This window comes from Phyllobates terribilis, unplaced genomic scaffold (assembly GCF_046119375.1).
Source record: "Phyllobates terribilis strain yellow unplaced genomic scaffold, ASM4611937v1 Scaffold_3__8_contigs__length_932513732, whole genome shotgun sequence".
In the NCBI taxonomy this organism is placed as follows: Eukaryota; Metazoa; Chordata; class Amphibia; order Anura; family Dendrobatidae; genus Phyllobates; species Phyllobates terribilis.
Window position 1 is genome coordinate 787,755,124 of NW_027362763.1, and position 19,597 is coordinate 787,774,720.

Consider the following 19,597-nt stretch of genomic DNA (forward strand, 5'->3'; position numbering starts at 1 on the left):
TCGTTCGACGAACTCGAACGATTTGCAAAAAATTCGGCTGTTCGAGGTTATGTTTGATAACTGTTCGTGCACCAAAAGCGTAACTGGATTTTTTCACAGTAATACTGTTAATTAGTGATGAGCGAGCGAGTACTTGCGCGATGCTCGGGCGGGAGCTCGGGTCCCCGTCCTGCATGTTTGGCACTATTTAGAGCACCAATCATGCAGCGATTGTCTGCCACTCACTGTAATGTCACAGCCATGGTGGTTGTGGCATTACAGTGATTCCCCAAATCGATGGGAACAGTGCTCACAGTGAAACATGAAAAGCCGGCAATTCATCAGCGGCATACACCGGTACCCGACAAATTAGAATAGAAAGAATAGAGAATCACACATAGATTAGATAGATAGAAACATGTCAGTCACATATATAATAAGTACAGTGACAGTGGTGGTTACTGTATTTGTCATTTAGTGTTAAAATAAAGGATTTATTAAAAAAAAAATAGGCGTGGGGTTCCCCGTAATTTTAGTCTCTAGAGGAGGTTAAGCAGAAGGCTGGGGCAGATGTTTGACGCCTGAGAAGGGGGTAATACCCATGAAGCTTCCCTGGCTACTAATATCAGCCCCCAGCTGAATAGCTAGCCTTTACTAGCTATTAAAATGGAGGACCCCCAAAAAAATTACATGGGGTCCCCGCTATTTTAATAGCTAACAAAGGCTAGGCAGACAGCTGGGGGCTGATATTAATAGCCCAGGAAGGGTGCCATAAATATAGGCCCCTTACCATTCTAGAAACACCAGCCGTCAGCCGCCCCAAAAATGGCGCATCCATAGGATGCGCCAATTCTGGCAATTAGCCTCGCTCTTCCCACTGCCCTGTAGCGGTGGCAGTGGGGTAATAGGGCTGGGGTTGATGTCAGCTTATAATGCCAGCTGACATCAAGCCCAGGCATGCTTGCGCTCTGCAGTGTCTCTGAAGGATGACAAGCTGGATGGTAGCTCTCTGCTGTGATCCAGCGATTCAGAGACACTGCAGGTAGCGCTTCAGAGACACTGCAGAGCGCAGGCATGCTTGCGCTCTGCAGTGTCTCTGAAGGATGACAAGCTGGATGGTAGAGCTCTACTGCGATCCAGCCTGTCATCTCAATGCCATCCCAGCATGCGAGAATTCTCCTGCTCAAGCGGTGAGTGCAGGAGAATCTTCCCACGTTGTCAGTGACGTGCATGAGGTGAGCTGACTGAACAGAAAGAAAAGAGCATCACACATAGATTAGATAGATATTATATATGTGACTGACATGTTACTAAGTACAGTGATAGTGTTGGTTACTGTACTTGTCATTTAGTGTTAAAATAAAGGATTTAATTAAAAAAAAATTGGCGTGGGGTTCCCTGTAATTTTAGTCTCTAGCGGAGGTTAAGCAGATGGCTGGGGCAGATGTTTGAAGCCTGGGAAGGGGTAATACCCATGGAGCTTCCCAGGCTACTAATATCAGCCCCCAGCTGAATACCTAGCCTTTACTAGCTATTAAAATGGGGGACCCCCAAAAAAAATGACGTGGGGTCCCCCGCTATTTTAATAGCTAGCAAAGGCTAGGCAGACAGCTGGGGGCTGATATTAATAGCCCAGGAAGGGTGCCATGAATATTGGCCTCCACCCAGGCTAGAAACACCAGCCGTCAGCCACCCCAGAAATGGCGCATCCATAGGATGCGCCAATTCTGGCACTTAGCCTCGCTCTTTCCACTGCCCTGTTGCGGTAGCAGTGGTGTAATAGGGTTCGGGTTGATGTCAGCTTATAATCCCAGCTGATATCAAGCCCAGGTTAGTAATGGGGAGGCATCTATAAGATATCCCCATTACTAACCCCATAGTCAAAGTTAAAAAAAACAAAAACACCCAGAATAAAGTCCAAGTCCTTTAATTGAAATAAAGACACATTCCTTTAATGTTCTAAATTATACCCTACTTACCGTATCGCCCATTCCAGCTGAAGCCAATGTCTTCTGCAATAAAAGGAAAAAAATAAACCAACCTCATTCTTACCTTTCCATGGTTCCCAGGACAGCTTCAGCTCTGCTACACTGACATGACAGGCTGGAGCGCAGCAGAACGCTGCCATCCAGCTTTCCATGCTGCAGACACTGAGAAGCTCCTCAGTGAAGCTCCTCAGTGTCACGCTGTGATGGCATCCAGATGAGCCGAGTCATTTGCCGGCACCGCATGCGCAGGAGAATTCTCCTACGCTGTCAGTGACGTGCACGAGGTGAGCCGAGTTCATTGGACATGAACTCGGCTCATCTGGATGCCATCACAGCGTGACACTGAGGAGCTTCACTGAGGAGCTTCTCAGTGTCTGCGGCATGGCAAGCTGGAAGGTATTCTGCTGGGGGCTGATATTAGTAGCCTGGGAAGCTCCGTGGGTATTACCCCCTTCCCAGGCTTCAAACTTCTGCCCCAGCCGTCTGCTTAACCTCCGCTAGAGACTAAAGTTACGGGGAAACCGACGCCAATTTTTTTTTATTAAATCCTTTATTTTAACACTAAATGACAAGTACAGTAACCAACACTGTCACTGTACTTATTATATATGTGACTGACATGTTTCTATCTATCTAATCTATGTGTGATGCTCTATTCTTTCTGTTCTAAATTGTCGTGTACCGATGACGAATTACCGGCCGGCTTTTTTAAAGAGACGGGTGCATGAAAACATTATTATTTTTTTTTAATAAATCCTTTATTTTAACACTAAATGACAAGTACAGTAACCAACACTATCACTATACTTATGTTACTGACATGTTTCTATCTATCTAATCTATGTGTGATGCGCTATTCTTTCTGTTCTAAATTGTCGGGTACCTGTGTATGCCGCTGCTGTATTGTGAATTGTGAATTGAACTGTGTCTCCTCCTCCTTTTACTCCTCCACCTTTGAAGGTGTTTTCTATGTGTTTCTATGTGTTTTTGTTTGCCTGCCATTGGTTTTAACGGTGTTCGACGGTGTTCAATGAACCGTTCGACGAACATGCCGGTGTTCGATGAACCGAACCCGAACCCTACGGGGGTGGCTCAAAACTAATAGAAACATAACATATTTTGGAATATACTGGATCAGTGAGCAAAAGAGAGTTATGATTGTGGGAACATAATCTTATTTCCTTTAAATTCAAATTAGGAATATATTTTATAAATTTCATGACACGTAATAGGTTCTTTTTTTCTGTAAATAGTTTGAAATTTGTTTAACTATATATAACTTCTTGACAAAACCTAGAACTTGACAATACCTAGAACTTCATGTAACCAAAAAAATGAAGCAAAACAAGTCACATTCCATACAAGAAACTGTATTTTTAAGCAAAAGCAGGATGCACAAAGGGAAGAGCTAATTACTTAAAGGCAATCTGTCAGAAGGTTTTTGCTATGTAATCTGAAGACAGCAGGAGATAGAAGCTGAAATACAGAATTCAGAGATGTGTCACTTGTCAAAGTGCGTGCTGTTGTTTACTAACTGTGAAAAATTTATCACTAAGAAATTAACATTGCTGGACTAGTTTGGCAACGCCCCTTCCTGTGATATGCAGCTCACTGTCAATGGACTTTGTACACAGTGAGCCTGGTGTGAGCGGGGTTAGCTTTCACTGCTCTGCTGCATTCTACATCTAAAAGCCCTGATTGGTTGAGAACGGTTGCACCCAGTAATCTAAGTGATACAATCGTTGGATTCAGGGTCTCTTTGCCTACATCCAGCTGCTCTCAGATGAGGTAGCAAAACCTGTGGGCAGATTTTCCTTCAGATGATTGCCCATCCAATTAAAAAGTTGTATAAATCTATTTAAATTGGAGATTTCAGCACTGGTCTTGCTGTACAGTCATCTCCAGTTCTGCATTGTTTTAAACACATAACAGGGCTTCCATCCTTACTGTATATGCTATATTGTTTGCAATACTAACCAATGCATGTCTGTTTTTTAAGTGTTTGATTCCCGTTTTTTGTCCTGGTTTTAGTCAATAAATGTATTCAATAAACAAGCAAAATATATGAGAGCTTAAATAAAATAATAAGATGGAGCACAAATAATGTCATACAGTGCAGTGACTTAGTACTGTGATATTCTGGGTGATTTGTGCTGTGTTAATAGTCAAGGTAAGGTTTATCGCACCATTGAATGTAACACATTAATTGTCAAGTTAATGCTTCCTCCATCAATAATACTGTCAAATATTACTGCCATAAACTTACCAAATAATAGTACAATAATTAGGCCACAAAATAGTGTCACATACAATTTCTAAAATAATAGTGTCCGTGTCAAGCACAGCTACATTCTTACATATACTCCACATTCTTTATACAAAATAACCATAATTAGGCTATGGTCAGGCGAGAATCGGGCCAATTATGCAAGTGATATTCTGATCAAACTCTGATCCAAGTATCAGTATAATGTGATCCGATTCTTTCGGATGCGAGAATCGGAGCACACTGTAGGGAAAAGATGGAAAACAAAATTTCTCCATCCTCTCCATTCTGTTATTCTTCAAAAATCGGACTGCACTCAGATGTCATCCTAGTGCAGTCCTATGTTTTCCACACACCCATAGGCTTGAATGGGTGAGTGGCATCCAATTTCGAAGTGAAATCACAATTTGCTGTGATTTTTTTAACTGGAAGATTTTGCCCTATTGAATAATATTGGTTCAAGTGCTCTCCAATAAAAAAATCGGATAGCACTCGAACAACATATATGCTGGTATGGGCATGCCCTTAGCTAGGATTTGCTTGTGTGTATGTCTGAAATGTTGAACACACATCTTTGTATTGGTCAGCATATGTTAGAACATTAAAATATAGAAGATACTGTATTACTTGTATTTTTTTTTATTTAAATGGTAACCAGTATCTAATTTTCTAATGCAAATCAAGAGTGCAAGTGAAGATAAGAAACTTTGTAATATAATTTTTTTAAGAAAATTGCCTCTTTCCCCATTTATCACACTGCTGTTCTCTGAATTCATTGCTCAAGTCTGTGTTAGTGAAGTCAGATTTTCAGTTCATTGAGGAAGCAGATTACAGTTTCTGCATCTAAAAGTCTATGGAAAGGTGAGGGGTTGAGGATGTAGGAGTCAGAGGTGGACAGGTACACAGAGAAATCTGCTACAAAATGCAGGATACAGATCATATATTGCTAAAAAAGTGATACATCTAGTGTATGGACATGCATGATATCTTAACCTGAAAAGTTACCATTTAGGGGCCAATTCTTGAAAACTGGCGTTGTATTTGACAATCTTAAAGGGGTTGTCCGCTACTTTAGATTACCCCCCCAATGTATCCCCCCCGGGACCCCTAAGACTTTTTGTAAATACATTCCGTTGCAGATAATGCCTGTGAGTGGCGCTATCACTGGCCGCTCACAGGCATCACGTGACCCCCGGCTGCAGCCGTCTCTGACATCCGCTGATGTCACGACAAGGGCTGGCAGTAGCCAGGAGTTTTTGTCTTCCTGGTTCCACGGTGGACGCCAGGCTGTGTGCGGGGTTACCCCCGCGTCACACCCGGCATCCTCCGCGCGCTCTGCCTCTCCCCATTCAATTCTGTGGTAAAATCTGTATTCAGTGCAGACAGACTTTCCCATTACTGAGATAGGTGATGGCAAGTACTACCGATAATGTTCTTTATACATTGGAGTGGGAGGAGCTCTGCTTCTAGCTCCACTCTCCTCCCATCTACATAGAATGGTATCTGTAGCAGTCTGTCTTCAATGAATACAGATTTTACCTCAGAAATGAGAATTTTGATAATGACTGATCAATTTAAGCAGAGAAAAGCCAAAAGAAGCTTATTTTCATGTGTACTATTGATATATGAAACAAAAATTAAAACAACGGTTACTCTTTAATGAACTTGGCTGATCTTCTTAATGGTGTGCACTTGTATGAGCCTCATGAAAAATGTTATTCCAGTCAGGGACCAGAGTAACATTTCTAGCATGAGTTACACCACAGAACCTTTTGATGAATTTGATGGGCGGACACTAGCAACGCCCCGTTCTGCCCATGCTTCTCCCACTTTGGCAAATGTGGTTGGGGCTGGTGTGACCAATTTGATGACTCGGCCCCATAAACTTCAAAGCCTCACTTTGGTCTGAAAGCTGACAGAGCAGTGTTTGACAGCTTTGACTGTATGGTAACACACAGGGAAGGATGTAAATTCTTCCCCTTGAAAGAATATTCACTCTCTTTTATTATTTACAATTATTGGAAAATTACCTGGAACGCCAGTAAGGAATACTTGGAAATGAATTACTGTTTCGGGAACTTGGTGCAGTGAGTTAAAATTTTCAAATTTAGGAAATAGGAAAAATATATATTCTTGTACCGTGTTAGCCAGTAGATGGAAAAATATTTAGATTTGAGAGTCCTCAGTGGTTGATACCTTTTAATGGCTAACTGAAAAGATGGTAACAAATTGCAAGCTTTCGAGACTACGCAGGTCTCTTCATCAGGCTAGTATCATGATTCGAGACCTGCGTAGTCTCGAAAGGTTGCAATTTGTTACCATCTTTTCAGTTAGCCATTGAAAGGTATCAACCACTGAGGACTCTCAAATCTAAATATTTTTCAAATTTAGGAAATAAATTCACTAATGTGGAAAAATAATGAATACATTTTATTGTATGATTAGTCAATGTAAGTAATCTATACAGTGACTTTAAAGCTGCACATGTATGTATTGTATGAATAGCAACCATGTAATACTACATTTCTTCTGATGTGGCCTCTGCATTGGAAATTTACAGGTGGCAGCTAGTCCCGGCAGCTTTACTGGAAAGCCAGGCTGGAGGCGATCAGCTTATCTCATATGAGAGTTGTTTGTGATCAGATAACCCCTTTATTGCAGAGAAAGATCATCATTTGATAACAAAAAGCATGAATTTTAATAAAACAATATATTTGATTTAGATAATGCAACCTTATGCAAAAACTGCAGACGACCCGATAAGAACATTTTTACATAGTGTTGATCAAACACATTTTTACCGGATATATTTTGAATTTTCTCTACAATACAGATGACATCAACAAACTGCGAACCTTGCACATTTATCTGAATATAAAACCTACTTTCTCGTCAGATTTTTTAGGGTTGAAATTTAATTAGGGAAATGAATAAGTCAAAGACTTAAATATTCACTGCATTTAAGCACAAATGTGCAACCACGGGCGTGCTAAGGGACATCAAACCAAATCTTTTTTATTTTTTTGTTTTCCCATCATTTTAAAGGCAATTTGATTTGCTTACACTTTAAGGCATGCCTGAGAATAAAAAAAATATATATTAATGGAAATGCTTCATCTTTGAATAAAAGACCCAAAGAGAAATATTGCTATGTTCATATAGTACAGTAGATGTCACAGACTCTAGATAAAAGCTACATTACGTGAAATTAATGGGTGCTGTAAAAGACACGCATGAATCATCATTTTAGCAGAGAAAGGCTGGTACAATGGAAAAGGAAATCTCAGTGGTAACTACGTCTTCAAAGGTCTTCTATTTACTTGGCTATACGGCATACTAACACATGTAAGATGAAAATATATGAAAAGGCACTGCTGTGATCGAATGAATGAGACCATATGAGCTATATTGGAGCCTTATGCATTCCATTTAGCTGATATCAAACACAGTTTAATGAAAGTTAAATAGATTCAGAGGAGTGCATGAGCTGGAACAGATTAGATTCCACTGAGGGGTCTGTCAGCATATTGTTGCTCACGTGTATTGCCTTTTCTGAGCTGCCACAATTTCAGCACTCCATTAGCAATACACAAAAGACTTATGCAGATATCAGGCATAGAAATATACTACCATGTTGGAAAAATGAGAATACACAATATTTAATACAATGCATTAATCTGTAGACTGGTAGCTGCAAATTTGCATTATGCTACTAATATTTATGTAAACAGTGCTACTATTTTAGATGGGTTTTGTATGGTCTGAGAACAGATATTTTATAGTGAAATCATAGAATTTTTTTTCTTCATTAAGTTTCAGACTAGTTTGTGATTTTTTATTTTTTATTTTGATTGAAGTTCACTTGAATTGAGATATTTCTTTGTATTTACTCATGGTAACTTTAGACCTAATACAGACCTTATATTGCTGCTTACAGTGTCTTACTGTGTATCAGACATGTTCTTCCTTATAAATAATGTGTATTATAGCAGGCCACATTAGTTTTTTTTTCATGAGGATTTTTTTCTATTTGATTCCATATTCTGTCACAGTTATACACTGATATAGAGATACAGTATGGACCCACCATCACAATTCCAAGAGATCTGTATTACAGTTTCATACAACTCTACTGAGCCAAAAATATTGCTGTATGCATGGCGCCTTAAAAAAAATTGTTGTTTACATTATTAAATGTATTTTTTAAAGTTTTTGATTATTTTTATTTCAACTTTAGATATTACTAATAATATATATTAAAAAAAATTGCAATTTTCCCACTAACCACTAGCCCTTAAAGTAGACTGTTGCAACCTATTTTTTTTTGTTGTTTGTTTTTTACAGAAGACTTTTCAGCATTTTCATTATCATCACAGGCAGGAGTACAATAAAAGATAACACTTCTTTATACAGTAGATAACAGTAGAAAACACAGAATCCACTAATCGGAATAGGTGATGGTTAAGGCCCATTTAAACATCAGCGATTTTCTCATATAAGAAAATTGATTCAAGTGGTTTTTGTTCAGTGTCATCAGAGTTTCATCAGTGTATCAGTTTTTACCATCAGAATTTGGTCAGAGTTTCATCAGTTTTTCCCAGTTGAAAAAAAAGTTTCACAAAATTATAATATCAAACAGTCTGTGAAAAATAGACATCACATGTATGGCGTCTGAGTGCTGTCTAATATTTGCACTAACACGTCGTCTTGCATTGGTAAGTTTGATCTAAGACTCGGGTTGAAATCAGACATATTTCCGTGTTTTTGTAAGGACCATTGGGGCTGCAAAAAGACACGAACATGTGAATGGCTTCACAGACTATATTATGTTTTTATCTTGGGTTTTGTCTGTTTGGTGACCAATGTGAGCATGTGCTTACACGTTGCATGCACACCAAGTTTTATTCCAGCTCATCGTTTAGGTTTTTTGTTTCAGTTGTTTTGCACTCTTTGCAAATAAGGGTGTGGCCTCCCTTTTCTTTGAGCTTGACATTACATTCATGTAGTTACCCATTCTCAGCTCTTATCCACATGTACTTCACTTGACAAATGGTAAGGCTTTAATATTAGAGGTTAGGACCGTCCTGAATAAGGTCACCGTGACATGGAGGGATGGCTTACACTTTTTTTGATCAAAGCTATGTTAACTAAGCACCCTATATTATTTTCATGCACTTTCTTTATTTAATGCAGGGTATTTGCTTATTATGTTTTTATCTTGAGTTTTCACACCACTAATTGGTAGCTTTTTGTGTACAATGTATAGTGACAGAAAGCTTCTAATCAGTGGTGGAGGCGTGGTTGGACCAGGAGGCAAGTGGGTAGCTTGTCCTGTAGTGAAAATCTCCTTCTGATAAAACACGGTGATGAAGCAGCAAAACACATCCCAATAAATAATACATCACTGGAATCTAAGTCTCGACCCCTACATCATGGTGCACTCAGATTACATAGTAAAACCCTTGTGACACATTCCCTTTAAGATGTTCATTATTTATTAAATACACTAAATAAATATGTAATGTTTTAACATTTTTTCATTGGTGCTTGAGCACAGTCCTCAAGGTCTTTCTCATACAATTTGCATACTTTTGTCCATATTCCGACTACACTTGTCCGGCCTTGCTCAGTACACTTGTATTGAGCGAGGCCACGCATGTCAAGCTGGCACATGACCACATGTATGCAACCACACGTGCTCCTTGCTCATGCTGTTGAGGATTCACAAGTTTGCAGACATATAGAGTGACTGCAGTCTTGTACCCTGAGGGCTCACTCACACTGGCGTATAATACGGAGTAGTGCAAGGTGAGAAAACATCGCATTGCACTCTGATGAATGTTAATAAGTGAGTCAGTGCTCATGTGCAAGTTTTTTCTCAGCTTGGATCAGAGCATGTTGCGATTGTCTGCGAGAATCAGATTGCACTTGCTAATGCAAGTAAATGGGTGTGAAAGAAAAATTGCACAGCACACAGACAATTTTTTACACACACATCTCAAAGTATGACTCCCCTATTACTAACCCCATAGTCAAATTGTAAAAAAAACACCCAGAATAAGAACTATTTTTGAAATAATGATACAGACACAGAATTGATAATTCTCAGTTTACCAAAAACAATTATACTTACTTAACGCCAAATCCACTGAAGCCAATGCCTCCTGTAAAAAATCCAAAATAAAAAAACAACCATATCCCTCACCTGTCTGAAGTTCTGTCCCACACAGTAATCCATGTCCGGGATAAATAGTTTTCAACCGGAACGGTGCCAAGATGAGACTGTCCAGGCTGAAAACCACTGAGGAATGAGTTGCTGCGAGCTCAGTTTCAGTGACTAGTGGTGACATCATAGAGTTAATGACCGGTCATTGAGGCTGCGTTCCCAGCAGGGCCACTAGCGGCAATATCACTGAGGTCACCACAGTTCTTAGTTCATCGACACCCGATGCGCAGGCCCTCATTACCACATTGTCATCTGACAGCTTGGGAACCGCAGCTGTCTGATCAGCGGTAATGATCTTACCGCCGATTAGAGGCAGCGCTTGCCACGCTGTCATGCACGTGACAACATGGCAAACACTGGATTTTCAGGCCCCCATTCATGTGATTGGGGTCCGTGCTCGGGTTCGGGTACTGTTCTGGTACCCGAACCCGAACTTTTAATAAACTGCCATTCGGCTGAACCTGCCGGACACAAACAGTCAGGGGTTCGCTTATCACTTAAGGGGAGCAAAAAATGAAAATGAAAAAATGGAAAATTGCAAGGTTGTGAATGGGTTAATATCACAAGCCCCCTACATATAATAAACACCCTTTAGTGCCTTTTATTTGGCACTAAAGGGTGTTTAACCTTGTTAAACCTATTAAATAAATAAATAATAATAAAAAAAATGATGTGTGGTCCTACCTATTTTTTTTAACCTGTTAAGGGAAAGCAGATAGCTGCCGGCTTATATTATCAGGCTGGGAAGGGCAAAAAAACTATGGACCTTCCCACATATTAATGTCAGCTCACAGCTATCTGCATTGCCTTTGCTGGTTATCAAAAATTGGGAGGACCATAAGAAAAATGACATTTTTTTTCGATAACCAGCAAAAGCAATGCAGACAGCTGTGGGCTGATATTAATAGACTGGTAAGGTCCATGCTTATGTGGCCCTTCCCAGCCTAAAAATACCAGCCCACAGCCATCCCAGAATTGGCGCATCCATTAGATGCCCCAACTTTGGAGCTTAGCCTTGGCTCTTCCCGATTGACCTGGTGCGTTTCAATTGGGGTAATGGGTTTGTGAGGTTGATATCAGCAGTTGTCACTGACATCAAGCCCACAGGTTAGTAATGGAGAGGCTTCTGTCAGACAGACCCATTACTAACTCCATAGTCAAAAGAAATAAACACACACAGTAAAGTCCTTTACGTATAAAAATCACTCCCCGACAATTTCCCTCTTTTACCCTTTTATTAAAAGAAATAATAATCCCCACCTGTTAACCTTAACTCAAAAAATGGAGGTATTATGATGATCCACGTGTTCTTATTTACCTCACCTCTCAACTGTCCAGCCCCTCAGCTGCTTTTTGCCTGCTGTCCGTTCCTCGGAGCTACCTCTTCTTTCAGTCTGTGATATCATGATAGATGATGTGCAGTGACCTCTAAGACTTGGTTGTGATCAGAAGCCAGGACCTGGCAACACAAAGAAAAGAAGATTGCCACACATAAACGATCACCTAAAAATAATCATTATTTAGTGATGCTGATACAAGCCAAACAATACAAATAAGAACACTTAAAATGCCAAATGGCACAATAAATAAATCAAATCAGCCCACAACTGGGTTGAATTCCACCTTAGCTAATCACAAAATACACAAGTACCTATAATGCAGGTATGAATAAGCCCAAGAATAACTATATATATATATATGTATATATATATATATATATATATATATATATATATATATATACAGTACAGACCAAAAGTTTGGACACACCTGCTCATTTAAAGATTTTTCTGTATTTTCGTGACTTTGAAAATTGTACATTCACACTGAAAGCATCAAAACTATGAATTAACACATGTGGAATTATATACTTGACAAAAAAGTGTGAAGCAACTGAAATATGTCTTATATTCTAGGTTCTTGCCACCTTTTTCTTTGATTACTGCTTTGCACACTCTTGGCATTCTCTTGATGAGCTTCAAGAGGTAGTCACCGGAAATGGTTTTCAATTCACTGGTGTGCCTTGTCAGGTTTATTAAGTGGGATTTATTGCCTTATAAATGGGGTTGGGACCATCAGTTGTGTTGTGCAGAAGTCAGGTGGATACACAGCTGATAGTCCTACTGAATAGACTGTTAGAATTTGTATTATGGCAAGAAAAAAGCAGCTAAGTAAAGAAAAACGAGTGCCCATCATTACTTTAAGAAATGAAGGTCAGTCAGTCTGAAAAATTGAGCCAACATTGAAAGTGTCCACAAGTGCAGTTGCAAAAACCATCAAGCGCTACAAAGAAACTGGCTCACATGAGGACCGCCCCAGGAAAGGAAGACCAAGAGTCACCTCTGCTTCTGAGGATAAGTTTATCCGAGTCACCAGCCTCAGAAATCGCAGGTTAACAGCAGGTCAGATTAGAGACCAGGTCAATGCCACACAGAGTTCTAGCAGCAGACACATCTGTACAACAACTGTTAAGAGGAGACTTTGCGCAGCAGGCATTCATGGTAAAATAGCTGCTAGGAAACCACTGCTAAGGACAGGCAACACGCAGAAGAGACAAGTTTGGGCTAAAGAACACAAGGAATGGACATTAGACCAGTGGAAATCTGTGCTTTGGTCTGATGAGTCAAAATTTGAGATCTTTGGTTCCAACCACAGTGTCTTTGTGCGACGCAGAAAAGGTGAACGGATGGACTCTATATGCCTGGTTCCCACCGTGAAGCATGAAGGAGGAGGTGTGATGGTGTGTGGTTGCTTTGCTGGTGACACTGTTGGGGATTTATTCAAAATTAAAGGCATACTGAACCAGCATGGCTACCACAGCATCTTGCAGCGGCATGCTATTCCATCCGGTTTGCGTTTAGTTGGACCATCATTTATTTTTCAACAGGACAATGACCCCAAACACACCTCCAGGCTGTGTAAGGGCTATTTGACCAAGAAGGAGAGTGATGGGGTGCTACGCCAGATGACCTGGCCTCCACAGTCACCAGACCTGAACCCAATCGAGATGGTTTGGGGTGAGCTGGACCGCAGAGTGAAGGCAAAAGGGCCAACAAGTGCTAAGCATCTCTGGGAACTCCTTCAAGATTGTTGGAAGACCATTTCCAGTGACTACCTGTTGAAGCTCATCAAGAGAATGCCAAGAGTGTGCAATTAGTCATCAAAGCAAAAGGTGGCTACTTTGAAGAACCTAGAATATAAGACATATTTTCAGTTGTTTCACACTTTTTTGTTAAGTATATAATTCCACATGTGTTAATTCATGGTTTTGATGCCTTCAGTGTGAATGTACAATTTTCATAGTCATCAAAATACAGAAAAATCTTTAAATGAGAAGGTGTGTCCAAACTTTTGGTCTGTACTGTATATATACTGTATATATATATTTATATACAGTATATTAAAGTTATACAAAGCACTTACGTATACTGCCAGTACAAAAAGTTAGTAAAAGGTGAAACTTCCTGTAAACCAATTAAGCAAGTGGTAAAGCCAAACCTAGATGGTAGCAAATAGAGATAAGCGAATGTTTCAATATTCGATTCGGATTACGATCACCGAATTTGCGATATTCGCTGATTTATTCGTCAAATGTTCGTCGAACATTACCCAACGCCATAGGATTCAAAGGGGGGGACATAAAAAAACGCATACGCAACACCTTAAAACTGGCCCAAAAGCTGTCAAAACACTTCAAATTAGGGGTAGACACCTGGAAAGTGCCATCAATTGACACAGAGTCAAGGGTTCACCGACTGGTACAAGAGGAGAGAGGACCCTGCCGGCCAGGGCACACAATCTACAAGGAATGGGTGAGGATACAGTAGGTCAGGGTACAGCTAGTCATGCAGCAGTATGCTGGAGTGAGGCTTACCGCATATTGTACGCTTGTCACAAGAAGTGGGTCTTCAGCTTTCTTTTCAAGGTTTGCACGGCAGGCGAGAGTCTGATGTGTTGGGGTACAGCAATACACAGTAGCGGAGATGCACGGGACAAATCTTGTATGCGATTGTGACAAGATGAGATAAGAGGGAAGTAGAGAAGGAGATCTTGGAAGGATAGGAAGTTGCATGCAGGTAACTATAACAGGGAGACTAGGTCACACATCTATGGAGGAGACAGGTCTTCGATGGCTTGGTATGCCAAAGTTAGACTTTTAAACTGGAGTCTCTGGGCAACAGGGAGTCAGCACAGGGATTGACATAGGGGAGAAGCCTGGGAATAGCGGGGTGACAAGTGGATTAATTGGCCAGTACAGTTTAGGATAGATTGGAGGGGTGCGGGAGTGGCAGAAGGGAGGCCACAGAGCAGGAGTTTGTAGTAGTTCAGGCGGGAGATGATGAGCGCATACACTGATGTTTTTCTACATTCATGGTTGAGGAATGTGCGGATCCCCAAGATACTTTGGAGTTGGAGTCAGCAGCAAGTGGAAAGGGCTTGGATCTGACGTTTGAAGGACAGATCAGAGTCAAGCTTGCGGGACTAGGGAGATTGGGCAGGCATTCCCTTTGATAGATAGGTCAGTTGGGGGCATGAGTAAGATGGTGGAAAGATGATGCATTCTGTTTTATCCATGTTAATTTTTACAAATCTAGCAGAGAAGAAAGATGAAACACACATTGTCTGATTCTGGTTAGTAAGGAGGTGATATCAGGTCCAGAGAGGTAGATCTTTGTGTCATCAGCATAGAGATGATACTGAAAGCCGTGCGACCATGAGCTGTCCCAGGCCGAAGGTGTAGATGGAGAAGAGCCTGGGTACTACAACTGAACCTTAGGGGACACCAACACATAGGGGATGGGATGAGGAGGTGGTATGTGAGTGGGAGACACTGAATATCCTCTCAGTTAGGTATGAAAGGATCCAAGACAGGGCCAAGTCTGTGATGCCGAAAGATGAGAGTCGTAGTAAGAGGATATTATCTACTGTGTCAAAGGAAGATGACAGGTTTAGGAGGAGGAAGACAGAGTAGTCTTGGCAGATTAGATTTGGCAGTTAGTAGGTCATTGGTGACTTTAGTCAGGGCAGTTTCAGTGGAATGGTGAGGTTGGAAGCCTGATTGTAAGCGGTCAATCAAGGAGCAGGAGGAGAGGATGGAGGACAGTTCAAAATAGACATGTTGATCCAGTAGTTTGGAGGCATAGGGGAGAAGTGAGATGGGGCGATAGCAATACATAGAATGAGTCAAAGGAGTGGTTTTGGAGGATGGGTGTGATTGAGGTATGTTTGAATCACGAGGGGAAGATGCCAGTTGTTAGTGACAGGTAGAAGAGGAGGGTTAGGCTTGGGATGAAAACTGTGTTACAGTTTGGAATGAAGTGGGATGGTATTAGGTCAAGTTCACATGTGGTGAGATGTGATTTGGAGAGTAAAGATGATCTTCTGTGATGGTGGAGTAGCTGGGTTTGGAGGAAGAGAGCTGAGTCGTTATGAGAAGGGGCTTTTGGGACTTTAAACAAAAGCTTTGCCCTATGGTGTCAATCTTCTGCTTGAAGAATGAGGCTAAGTCTTCAGCTGAGATGAGAGGAGAGGAGAGGAGAGAGAGGGTGAGCTGGTGGACAGGGAAGGGACTTGAAAGTACTGAATAGCTGTTTAGGGTTGTGAGACACGTATGGTATGACAGATGAGAAGTAGGTTTGTTTTGCTGCAGTGAGCAATTGTGCAGTATTTTGAAAACTTCTGTTACTGGACTGCACTCCCTTTCTTTGGCAGTCGCACAGCGGTATGCCTTGTAGATGAGGGGCAGGAAGAACATGTGCTCCAGTAGATGACAAGCGCTGCATAAAGTGGCCTCTGCTAGTCTTCCTCCACATTAACATCACACACAGTACAGTCCTCAGAGGTGGCACCCCAATTACCCTTGTTTTCACCAACGTCACAACTCTACAACCGGCCAACTGACTGTGGAGAAGCACAGATGGGCGAGTCTGCAGAGCTGTTCACACATTCTATTCCGGGGCATCAGAGGTCTGATCAAAAGCTTCACAGACTCAAGAGAGGAAATGCATGCGTAGCGATGCCCGAAATTTTTTTCAGTTGATTCAGGCCTGGACAAAGTAGAGTCCGTGAAGAATCCAAACCCTCGTCATAAGATGTTAACCCCTTTGGGTGGGCATGGATGGGTTTGAGAAAGAAACAAATACACACCAGAACATGGAGAACTAAACTAATAAGACAACAGGGGTTGGAGAACTAAACAGCTAAAGTTGGAGAATGAAACAAATACACACCAGAACATCAGAACATAGAAAACTAAACTAATAGAAAACAGGGGTTGGAGAACTAAACTAACAAGACAACAGAGGTTGGAAAACTATCCTACTAAGCAGCTAGGGTTGGAGAACTAAACCATTACACACCAGGGGATGGAGAACTAAACCACTAGACACCAAGGTGTCACTACACAGCAATTGTTCAATTGTTGGAATCCCCAAGGCATGAGGGACAAACCTCTGTATCTAACACTTCCTCCAGTGCTTCAGCATCCTCCACCTCCTCTAGCGCCTCCACCTCCTCTAGCGCCTCCACCTCTGTCTTACACACATTCCAACAGTGCAGAGAGAATCTCCCCCACCTCCGTACTGCGCAGCCAGGTCTCACTGCAATCAGGCAGTGTTAAAATTAATATGCCTTGGAGATCGCAGTCATACAGGTGAAGAGTTGTGGACAGCTCTCCAGGCCGAGTAAGAGCAATGGCAGTCTCCACTGAACCTGGAGCAAGGGAAGGCCATGTGCGATAATGGTGCAAACCAGGTGGTGGCCCTACGTCGAGGCAACCTCAGACACGTGCCTTGCATGGCTCGCATCCTCAACCTAATGGTACAGAAATTTTTCCACCACTATCCCGGCCTTGGTCCCCTGCTGCAGAAACCCCGGTCTCTGCGTGCTCAGTTAAAACTATAAAAATGAGCAGGATCTTTAGTATAAAAGCCAGACTACTAGACAACGAGCAAAAGCCTTTATGATGATAGAGGTCACCATCTGCTTAGCTTGCTAGTACTTTTCTGTGGGAATGAGCTTGTCTCCAACCAGCCAGGAATATCCAGTGAATGCCACGCCACGGTTTGGTATTAGCACCCAGTACCAGAATTTTATTTGGCAGACTGGCTGAGCAAACATTTGTTTCTCACAAAGGAGCTGAAGACACTGAGTGGCAGTAGGTGCAAGTTTCTCCAGCATGACCTGTTTGCTATTGGTAGATAACAGAGGGAGAACATAACTGGGCTTTGCCATGGTGCCATATTGCATCTTAAGTCTTATAGACCCTGCACTTGTGGCCTTACATTCTATAGGATGGTGGGGAAGGAGACAGTAGGTTATGGAGTTGTATTAGCTCCGGTGGTGTTGAGGTGAGGTGGCAGCGAGACAATGGCAAGCTGTAGGCTGTCTTTAAGAGATGGGTTTTCAGGTTGTGTCTGAAGGATCCAGATGTGGTGGCTAATCGGACGTGTTGAGGCAAAGAATTCCACAGGATAGGGGATATTTGGTAGAAGTATTGGAGGTGATTGGGTGAGGAACAAACAAGTGTGGAAAGAAGGAGGTCTTGGGAGGACCGGAGATTACGAAGGGAAATATATCGGGAGATTAGCTCAGAGATGTATGGAGAAGAAAGGTTAGGGATGGCTTTGTACGTCAGTGTTAGTAGTTTAAACTGGATTCCCCTGGGCAATTGGGAGCCAGTGAAGGGATCAAATATATTGCAATCTTATGGATTTCTGGAGCCAGTCCACAGTAATAAAACAGCCATAAATGTCTGGGAACCTTCCCACACACTTTTCTTTGCCAGGGATGCTTCTTGGCAGGGTTGGACTGGGCCATCAGATAACCGGAGAATCTTCCGGTGGGTCCTGGCTTCTCCTTCAGGAGAGTTTATAGCGCAAACCTTCCAGCTGCCGTGGGGCTCTTTAGTGGGGGAGAAAGGTGGTCCCTCACAATCAAACCCTCTGGTATGCCCAATTTTCATTAGTCTGACACTGCTTCTCGGTAAGAGTTGTATTTCACCACAGCCATATTCTTTAGCTCGGTAAAAGGACTGGTATAGAGGGAAACCACATCTATTCTAGATGTATTTTCTCCCAGGAAGTCTTCTAATGCAGCTTGTTGCATAAGCAATGGCAGCTCATCAAACATCAGCTCACACTTCTTGGTGGTGCTTAGTCACAGATAAAGATCTTTCTTTACGCCTTGAATTTAATCATTACAGAGTTGAACAATGGCCTGATCTGCTATGCATTTAGGGAAATAACATGCATAAGCAAAGCCATGGTTTAGGCCACTGAAGGTCTTTAAGCGAAACTCATACAGCTTTCCCTCAGACTGAAAGAGGGGTATCAAGACTTCCAAGACATCCAAGACTTCCCTGTCCATGTTCTCCTCTTCAACCTCCTCCTCCTCATTATCACCCAATCCGCGTTGAGATGAGATGAGGCTGGGCTGCATAGTTCCTTGCTCTGCCTGCATTGGTCTTTAACTGTGAGCACCAAGCGTTTCAGTAGACAGAGAATCGGTATGGTGACGCTAATTATGGCGTCATTTCCGATCACCATCTTTGTGGAGTCCTCAAAGTTTTTCAGGATGGCACAGATGTCAGACATCAATGCCCACTCATCAGTTCTTATGTGCGGAGGCTGACCTGAATGCCAATGGGCGTGTTGCAGCTGATACTCAACAACTGCCTTCTGCTGCTCACAAATCCTTCCCAACATCTTCAATGTTGATTTCCAACGTGTGGTGATATCGCACAACAGTCGGTGACCTGTAAGCTGCCTATACTGCTGAAGCACTGCCAGGGTGGCTATAGCTGACTTTCTGAAATGGGCACACACGCGTTGTACTTTCACAAGCTGCTCTGTCAGATCTGGGTAGGTTTTGAGAAACCGCTGAATCACTAAGTTGAGCACATTTAGTCCTCTCTCATTACTAATGTGTACCCCAGTATGGAGAACAATATCAGCAACGAAAAATTAAAAGATGAAATATAGCCAGCTTTATATACCACGATCCTAAGAAAAACAATTTTGATTATATCTTGTGTACCCCTGTGACAAAAACATCTGCACCAAAGAATTAATTTCACTACAGTAGAACTAGTATAATGGAGACAGAAACCTCTTCCACCACAGCCAACCCAATAGATGG